The 10314-nt window shown below is 36.6% G+C and overlaps 1 long non-coding RNA gene across 1 annotated transcript; it reads right to left on the reverse strand.

The window, feature by feature from the left end:
• Nucleotides 1-2097: 2097 nt before the first annotated feature.
• Nucleotides 2098-9948, reverse strand: LOC120533580. The gene is made up of 4 exons (XR_005634553.1): nucleotides 9926-9948; nucleotides 8445-8533; nucleotides 2435-2587; nucleotides 2098-2179 (listed from the first exon to the last, which is right to left on the reverse strand). It is a non-coding gene; the product is annotated as an uncharacterized LOC120533580 (long non-coding RNA).
• Nucleotides 9949-10314: the final 366 nt, after the last annotated feature.

Raw genomic sequence — 10314 nt, forward strand, 5'->3', positions numbered from 1 at the left:
AGGAATTATTAAGGATAAGATTGAGAAACACATGGCAAGGATAGGAGTTATTCTGAACAGTTAGCATGGGTTCAGAAGAGGGAGGTCATGTTTTACTAACATGCTGGAATTCTATAAGGAGGCAACAAATGTGTGAATTTCCCCTTGGGATTAATAAAGTATCAATCAAAGTGGAGCTTATGATATTATTTATCTGGACTTTCAGGAAGCATTTGATAAGGTGCCACATGAGAGGTTTGGCATCAAATTAAAAAAAGTGGTAGTTCAGGGTGATATTTTCAGATGGGTGCAGAATTAGCTCCGACACAGGAAGCAGGGGGTGATGGTGCGAGGAACCTCATCAGAACTGGCCGATGTTAAGAGTGGTGTTCCACAGGGGTCAGTGCTAGGGCTGTTGCTATTTTAATATATATATATAAATGATTTAGATAGGAATATAAGTAACAAGCTGGTTAAGTTTGCAGATGATGCCAAGATAGGTGGATTACCAGATAATTTGGAATCCGTTATATCATTACAGAAGGACTATCGTCTTCCCGACAGTGTTTATAAGCCATTAAGAAGGCTAACAGAATGTTAGGATATATAGCACGATGTGTGGAGTACAAGTCCAAGGAGGTTATGCTCAACCTTTATAATGCACTGGTGAGGCCTCATCTTGAGTACTGTGTGCAGTTTTGGTCTCCAGGCTACAAAAGGACATAGCAGCGCCAGAAAAGGTCCAAAGAAGAGCAATTAGGCTGATTCCAGGGCTACAGGGGTTGAATTATGAGAAAAGTTTAAAAGAGCTGAGCCTATACAGTTTAAGCAAAAGAAGATTAAGAGGTGACATGACTGAAGTGTTTAAAATTATGAAGGGAATTAGTACAGTGGATCGAGACTTACTTTAAAATGAGTTCATCAAGAACATGGGGATACAGTTGGAAACTTGTTAAGGGTAAATTTCGTACAAACATTACGAAGATTTTCTTTACACAAGGAACAATAGACACTTGGAATAAGCTACCAAGTCGTGTGGTAGACAGTAAGACGTTAGGGACTTTCAAAACTCGACTTGATGTTTTCTTGGAAGAAATAAGTGGATAGGACTGGCGAGCTTTGTTGGGCTGAATGGCCTGTTCTTGTCTAGAGTGTTCTAATGGTAATCATCCTCTTTTTGGGTCCCAATACGGTACTAAATTTCTTAACTGTCTCTGCAGATTAAAAAGTTTAAGAACGCTTGCTATAAAACAAAAGGACAGAAAGTATTTTTTTCCTTACCAAGCTAATTTAATGCTGCAAAAAGACTGAATAGAGTTCTAAGGCAGACCACTTTGACATTCAAGAGCATTGTAACTTTTAAAATCATACTGAAGCAAGTCTAAAACCATCTATTTCTATTGATTCAAAAATAAAGCTTTGTTTCTAAATGTTGAAGAAAGATATAAGGGTAGTACACTCTTAAAAATAAAGGTTCTAAAATGGCACTAAACTGGGGTGTGTTGTTCCTTGTAGAAACTTTCCTTCACAAAGAGCCATTTAATTCTGTAAATGGATCTTTGCAAATGAAATTGGGTCTTTTGGCTTTGAAAAAAGTTCCTAAATATTTGGAAAAATAAGGCTCCACACTTTGAGACTTTCAAAACTCAAGAACCCATTTGTATTTTATAAACCTGTTGTTATCTCTTTATCATTATTTATGAAGCCTGTTGCTGATCTAAATAAATAAAATAAAATTCTGTAACCTTCAAGTGGGTGTTTCTTTAGGGAACCAAAAATGGTTACTTTATGGCATTGCTATGAACAACAACTCTGGCACCTTTATTTTAAACAATGTAGTGTGCACTGATAAAGCTAGAAACACTAGCTTATGTTTTTGTCTTTTAACTGTTTCCTATACAGCACAGGATTGGAAATACAGTGCAACCATACCTTGTATAAGGAGATAGGGTTCAATGTATTTGTTATAAGCTTAATGGATCAGAAATGCTCAGCAGGTAAACATGAAGACAGAGAAACACACACACAAAAACATGATGGAATTGTTTACCACTGTATAGTGTCACAAAGTATAAGATTTACCATATTGAGTCCTATATACATAGTTTTCACAGTTCCATTTAAAAATGTCCACTGATAGATGCAATTTGATCCTTGTGAGATCTGTGCTGTCCAGGTTACAGATGATGGAACTTGTTCACTAAAAGTGAAAAAAAAAAATCCAGTATTCACAGTTGTTCAGTAAAACACAGTACTCTATTTTATCTCTAGAATCTTTCCTTTGACAGTGGCACCTCTGACTGTACTCCCATTTCAGAAATTTTAACTTCTATTAAATCTCAATTAAGACGTTATAGCTTGAGTAGTGATTTTCTTATACTACTATTCTGGCATCTCCTTTGCTTGAGATTTAATATCTATCTGATCCCCTGTAGTGGAATATTGTCACACATACCTTACAGTAAGTTTCCACGTTTTAGGACCAATAACAAGCAAGTCTTTGATGTATTCTTGAACTATGATCACAGAGGAAATGTTGGTTCCCTTGGTTGATTCTACCTTTACTCTATAAATTCCAGCTGATGAGTAAGTGTATTGAATTGTGCAGCTAAAACAAAAAAGTGCAGTAATTCATTAATTATTATATTTATATGATACATTTGTCCAATGAAACAAGATTAGGATATACTGTAATTGTACATTTGCACACTGGAGCTCGGTTAGATTGACTTGCTATGGGTCACACAGTGACAGCAAGGCAGGAACTGAAAATCCAGAAGTCTTAAAATCTTAAGATTTTACTTAACCCTTACACATTGCTATTTGAAAAAATATATAAAACTGAACATACTAAATCAAAATAGTTACATTTTTTCCTTCATTTCTTAATTTAAAATGTTGCTGTTTTGTGCCTTTTAAAATGTAAAACTGATAAGAATAAAGAGTTATCGCATCAAGAAATCAATATATTATCATCATCAAAATCTTTTATAGTACTGGAGAACTGAAACAAAAAATGTTTGTAAATTAGTGCAAATCTAAAATGTGTACTTGCTACTTCTGTGTATTAATGTTTAATACAGTGCTTATGAACTAGGGTAAGTATACTCTGGCATCTGCAAATATTCAATTTATTATAGAGTTTAAAATTGGCAGTAAACAAAAATATGTTTAATCTTTACCAATGCTACTTCATTTTTGGATATTTCTACCTAATCTAAGTTTCTTAATCATTAAAAAAAGTATAAGAAAAAAAAAATGAAGCTACTGTAAGGGATAAATGACCTTCAGCCAATCAATACTAATAAAAGCCCTCACTGACTCACTCACTCACTCATCACTAATTCTCCAGCTTCCTGTGTAGGTAGAAGGCTGAAATTTGGCAGGCTCATTCCTTACAGCTTACTTACAAAAGTTGGGCAGGTTTCATTTCGAAATTCTAGGCGTAATGGTCATAACTGGAACCTATTTTTTTCCATATACTGTAATGGACGTTAGCTCGATGGCCGTGGGGGGTGGAGCTGCGTGTGACATCATCGCGCCTCCCACGTAATCACATGAACTGACTGTGACCGCAGTACGTAGAAAAGAAGGAAGAGCTCCCAAAGAGTGCTGAAGAAAAACGCTGAATACTTTATTCGCGAGATACAAGTTTAATGAGAAGACACTAGGTATAAACGAGACTTTGGATCACTTTGTAACGGAGTTAAAATTGCTGTAGCGAGAAAGTTTTAAGTGCCGGGTCTTAGCTAACATTAAATAAAGCCGTGGACATCGTAACATCACACAAGAGAGCAGCTCACGTGAACTGACTGAACGCAGTACGAGTGATCACTTCGATGCATCAAACCTGTTCAAAAAACGCATTACACAATTGACAAGGTGATGGCTTTATATGTCGTTCATTTATAAAACAGCGGAGGAGCTGTGTAAAGGCTGTTTCAGAAAAAACCAGCGGAGCGTCTTATATGAGCAGGCAATCAGCTAAAAGAAGGGAATCAATAAATATCTATAATCGTAATAAACGAACAAAAAATAACGTACAAGCCGCGGATTAAATAAAGGAAATGGGTATCTGAACAGTAAAGTAAGTCTTGAATAGCTACACAATAACTATAAGAATCGTAACAATACGATTAAACAGTACAGAACCGCGAAGCAAGGAGAAACGATGGCCTTATATGGCGTTCATTTATAAAGCAGTGGAGAAGCTGTGTGAAGGCCGCTACACAAAAAAACAGCAGCGCGCATCACCGTTATACCGTCCGATCTCCAATTTCAATTGAAATGCCTCAAGTTTCCAGTAAGGCTCTGCTTCGCAATGACAATTAATAAGTCTCAGGGACACACCCTACAAAAGGTTGCCATTGATTTGAGGCAACATTGCTTTCCTCCTGGACAAAACTATACGTTGCATTCTCAAAAGTAATCTCAGTGCACAGCTTGGTCATATTACAACCGGACTGCTGAGCTGACACTGTGGTATACAAAGAGATCCTTAACAGATAGTTATTGGTATATTTTCCCTCAGTTTAACACTAGAATTACCAGAGCCTACGAAAAAACTCGTAATTCCGTCCCACCTTAAATCGCTTCTTAAAATCGTTCACAGCTCTCCACCAGCGTCTTTTGTCATCTAAATGTGCTGATAAAAATCAGGCTGCAAGCAGCCGGCTATTCCATCCCCCCACCGACTTAGAACGTGCACAAACTTCTCCCAGCTCATGCCTTGATTGATTATCTAGGAGTGAAGTGGAGTTTTAGAGTGGAAATAATAGATCATTATTTGGAATACACGCATTTCACGTGTGTTCCGTTTCTACAGTAATCCGTGTAAACACATTTTAAAACAGAAACGTTTTTCATATTGTAGTAGTAAATGACAAAATGTAAGCATAAACTATATAATGTATGAAGCCTGAAGTCCAAATATCAAACACTTTCACAAAAGGTACACATATAACAGAACAAGTATGCTGTTATTCAAAAATATAACTGCAGAAAAAAGCCACCTTAGCATGCCATATTGACACGTATGTACTGCAGCTGACACAGTAGCATAATGGTATCAGCCGCTTACTGGTATCCAAAAGCTCATGAGTTCGATCCCACATGGCTCAGTTTTGAGAAGTAAACTGCTCTTATTCTTACTATTTTAGAATAAAACATGCATTTGATTTCAGTGTGTAACAGCCAGTAATTTATGATACTTGGAAAGGTTAGTTTTGTTTTTATTCACTTTTCATTCTCAGTCTCAGTCGTGTTCAGGATCCTTCCCTACCCCCATCTGAGAATGCTGTTTTCACATAAAGATGCGCTGTAGCTCTGCAGCGTACTTGTGACTGCATTCTCGTACCAATGCTTGCGAACTGAAGTGCCTGGCACTTTTCGTGGCATTACACGTCTATTTTTAGCATGCCCGTGTCGCTCAAACACAGGAACATATGTTGGTGTACAAGAATAAAAACAAGTGCACTTTTATTCTAGACTATAAGTGAAGAAAAATAAAGCAAGTTACAGTAGGCGGTTGATACGACAGCTTGCGTGGTGCAATGCTGATTTCCGATCCGTGCTATATAAAATCATCACATTCAAATATTAACAATTTCCACACACCCTTCCTACATTCACGACATGTGTACTTGTTGCAGTGTACACATCTCTCTGGGCTATGGTTCCTATTACACTGAATGAGCACCTGACATTGTACTTTCTTCCCTATATAAATCACATTCGAGTATAGCGTCTCCAAATAAATCACATTTGAGTTATAGCGTCTTTATGTGAAAACAGCATTGTCAGATTGGGGAATCGTGAATGCGACTGAGAGAATGGAACTGAATAAAAAAAGACTGAAATCAAATGTATGTTTTATTCTAAAATAGTTAAGTACATGCAATATTATTTGAAAACGAACAGCGTCAGATCGGGTTTGAATACACGCTGCGACGCTGAACTCCCTGTCTATCTACATAGTAATAACAGTAATTTTATTATTATATAGGAGCTTCCTGTCTGCCTATCATATAGTGCCTTTCCTTCCTACCTATCTATATATCTATCCCCTTAGCTGTTTTTTATATATCTATTATACAGTGCCTTCCCTGTTTATTTATATATCTAGTGCCTTCTCTGCCTGTTTGTCTGTCTGATTGCATATAGCGCTGAACTTACTGCTCTGTACTTTTCTGTCCTCTGCATGTCCTGGAGTACAAAAGAAACAGCACCATACAGCAACATGTGAACTGGCAAGATCGGGAAAAACACGCGGTCACTGATTACAAACCACAAGATGAATGAAAGAGACAATATATGTAAAAACATCATCGCACTAATGCAATATTATTTGAAAACGAACAGCGCCAGATCGGGTTTGAATATGCCCGATCTGACGCTGTTCGCTTTCAAATAATATTGCATGTACTTAACTATTTTAGAATAAAACATACATTTGATTTCAGTCTTTTTTTATTCAGTTCCATTCTCTCAGTCGCGTTCACGATCCCCCAAATCTGACAATGCTGTTTTCACATAAAGACGCGCTATAACTCAAATGTGATTTATTTGGAGACGTGCTATACTCGAATGTTATTTATATAGGGAAGAAAGTACAATGTCAGGTGCTCATTCAGTGTAATAGGAACCATAGCACAGAGAGATGTGTACACTGCAACAAGTACACATGTTGTGAATGTAGGAAGGGTGTGTGGGAATTGTTAATATTTGAATGTGATGATTTTATATAGCACGGATCGGAAATCAGCATTGCACCACGCAAGCTGTCGTATCAACCGCCTACTGTAACTTGCTTTATTTTTTCTTCACTTATAGTCTAGAATAAAAGTGCACTTGTTTTTTATTCTTGTACACCAACATATGTTCCTGTGTTTGAGCGACACGGGCATGCTAAAAAAAAATAGACGTGTAATGCCACGAAAAGTGCGCAGGCACTTCAGTTCGCAAGCATTGGTACGAGAATGCAGTCACAAGTACGCTGCAGAGCTACAGCGCATCTTTATGTGAAAACAGCATTCTCAGATGGGGGGTAGGGAAGGATCCTGAACACGACTGAGACTGAGAATGAAAAGTGAATAAAAAAAAACTAACCTTTCCAAGTATCATAAATTACTGGCTGTTACACACTGAAATCAAATGCATGTTTTTATTCTAAAATAGTAAGAATAAGAGCAGTTTACTTCTCAAAACTGAGCCATGTGGGATCGAACTCATGAGCTTTTGTTTTAGCTGCAGTACATACGTGTCAATATGGCATGCTAAGGTGGCTTTTTTCTGCAGTTATATTTTTGAATAAAAGCATACTTGTTCTGTTATATGTGTACCTTTTGTGAAAGTGTTTGATATTTGGACTTTAGGCTTCATACATTATATAGTTTATGCTTACATTTTGTCATTTACTACTACAATATGAAAAACGTTTCTGTTTTAAAAATGTGTTTACACGGATTACTGTAGAAACGGAACACACGTGAAATGCGTGTATTCCAAATAATGATCCATTATTTCCACTCTAAAACTCCACTTCACTCCTAGATAATCAATCAAGGCATGAGCTGGGAGAAGTTTGTGCACGTTCTAAGTCGGTGGGGGGATGGAATAGCCGGCTGCTTGCAGCCTGATTTTTATCAGCACATTTAGATGACAAAAGACGCTGGTGGAGAGCTGTGAACGATTTTAAGAAGCGATTTAAGGTGGGACGGAATTACGAGTTTTTTCGTAGGCTCTGGTAATTCTAGTGTTAAAAAGGTTTTCTTTTCTTCTTAATAAAAATTTAAAAGCAGTTGTTCGTCACTGCGAAGCGTGGGGATTTTGATATGTACAGTATACATATGTAGATGTATATAGATATATATATATATATACTGTATGAGTATATATATATAGATCTATATAAGTATGTAAGTATATATGAAGATGTGTATATTATATATATATATATATATACATATATATACACACACACACACACACACACACACACACACATCTCCATATATATATCCATCCATCCATCCTCTCCCGCTTATCCGAGGTCGCGTCGCGTGGGTTCTCCTCCCCATGGGCTCACCACCTATGGGAGGGGTCAAGGAGGTTGGGTGCAGTGCGAGTTGGGTGGCGGGGACCTTGGCGGTCTGATCCTCGGCTACAGAAACTGGCTCTTGGGACGTGGAATATATATATATATATGCAACACTCAGAACAGTGACAAAACAATTACATTGACAATCATGTTACGTTATTTTTAAAATGTTTCCTTTTCTTTTTCATAACTTCTTTAACACGCTACTTCTCTGCTGCGAAGCGCGGGTATTTTGCTAGTTCTGAAATAATCTGCTTGCCAAAATGACAGTTGCTATGTTATTAAATTAATGCCTAAAGAACTACTATTGAAATGGATTTCAAAAGTTCGCATAGCACAGTCCATGAATGTAACATGCTTGATTTACCTTAAATTTCTCTCAGTAGGGCATAACAAAGTGTTCATGTTTCCATCACCAAAATAAATATCAAAAGATTCTTCATTTGCATAAAAGGCCTAAAGATTGAGAAAAGTAACAGTTCATTATTCTATCATTATTCTATGACTAAAAAAAGACTCATTTCACGGATGAGAAGGCATAACCATAACAAACTGCTTAACTGACATTTAAAAATACTAAATGACGTAAATTTGTGCAGAATAAGTAACCATGGAAACAAGAGTCTAGGAGCAAGGGTGTCAAACTCCGACCCTAGGGTGGCAAAGAAGGTTTTCATTCAGGCTACTTTTAAAATCAGTTACCAATTATTGCTGAAACAGACTTCTTTTCTCTTAATTTTAATAGTTTTTTTAGAACTCAGAACTCCTTTTTCCTTAACCTGCTGCTCTACAAAGACCACAACATTTTCTTCCAAGATAACAATTTAACAAACAAATCTACCACTGTAAATATTTTGTAAATGTCAGAATCTAATAGGAAAGGTAAATTTCTTATCATTAAATTATAGAAATATTTTGTCATGTTAAAAAAAAAATACTGGCTATAATATTTTAAACCATTAAATGCACATAACTGTATGCAACAGTTTCTGTTGGGCTTAAAAACTTTTTAAATTTGACCAATATATGGGGTCATGTGGAAAAATAGTAAAATGTTCTCCCTAATCAATTAATATAAAACCATCCCAATTTTCAGACAAGATATATTATTCCTTCCTGAGTTTACTAGGTCTGCACTGAAATTGTGCCAAAATACACCCTAAGAACATGACCAAAAAACCTCAACTGATTCTTCTCACTTTGCAGATGGAGTGTCTTGGCATAGTGGAGGGTCTTGTGTGTTTCAGTGGTCTACAGAAATATCCTTCTGACAGACCCATTTCTCCATGGTCTATTTCTAAGATGAATGTCAAACAAAAAACAAACCAAAAACATAGGAATTCACTTTTTTCTAAAAAAATTAAGTAAATACCAGCTGACAATGGAATACTGGCACCCATTCACTAAGCCAGGACTGGAGGTTCCCAGTGAGCATCTGATGGCATGGTGACCCGCAATAGTCTGGCCAAGCCCATCCCTAAAAACCCACATGAAGCGGCAATCTGGATACTCCATATGCAAGGTGGTTACAATACCAGTTAAGTGACAGGAAAAAGTGAGACATACTATATTAATGCAGACATAGACAAATCTAAAACCATTTTATATGATTGTTTTTTCCCCCCGAGTTGAATGTTAAAGCTAATCTGTAATGGTCTGGTGCAGAGTGCTGTCAGGATAGGCCTCAGTACTCCTACTGCAAATGAAAACAGTTAATTTCCAAGACAAATAATACAACAACATGTCAAATTTCACAGTAATTTACAGTCTTTGACAAGACAAATGCAGAGTTTTAAAAACATTCCAAATACAAAATGGTAGTAAGGAGTGTTAAGAGAAATCACTCACTTTTAGTGTAAAAACAACAGTTGTCCGGCTCCCACATTTGCTTCATGAAACAGTCGAGGTCCAACATTAGCTAAAGATATATTCAGTTCAAGTTCAGATGAAGCATTTGATGCACAGTTGGTGACTGACACAGTAATCAGCTGAGAGTCAGTGTGGCTACAATTGTACAGGAAAGCAGGGCTCCCAGATAAAATTGTAATATTCTGAGGAAGAGTCCAAGTGTAAATATAATTTCTGTTCGCCCAAATGATTCCTACAAAAAAAGTGCAAGAAACATAAGAGATAACAAGTACAGACAAAAACAATGTTATGTAAAAGTTCACATCCATTAATGTTACTCTACAATGCAAACAGACATTTAAATACAATAAATGCTTTTATAAAGGACT

This window comes from Polypterus senegalus, chromosome 8, assembly GCF_016835505.1.
Source record: "Polypterus senegalus isolate Bchr_013 chromosome 8, ASM1683550v1, whole genome shotgun sequence".
Taxonomy (NCBI): Eukaryota; Metazoa; Chordata; class Cladistia; order Polypteriformes; family Polypteridae; genus Polypterus; species Polypterus senegalus.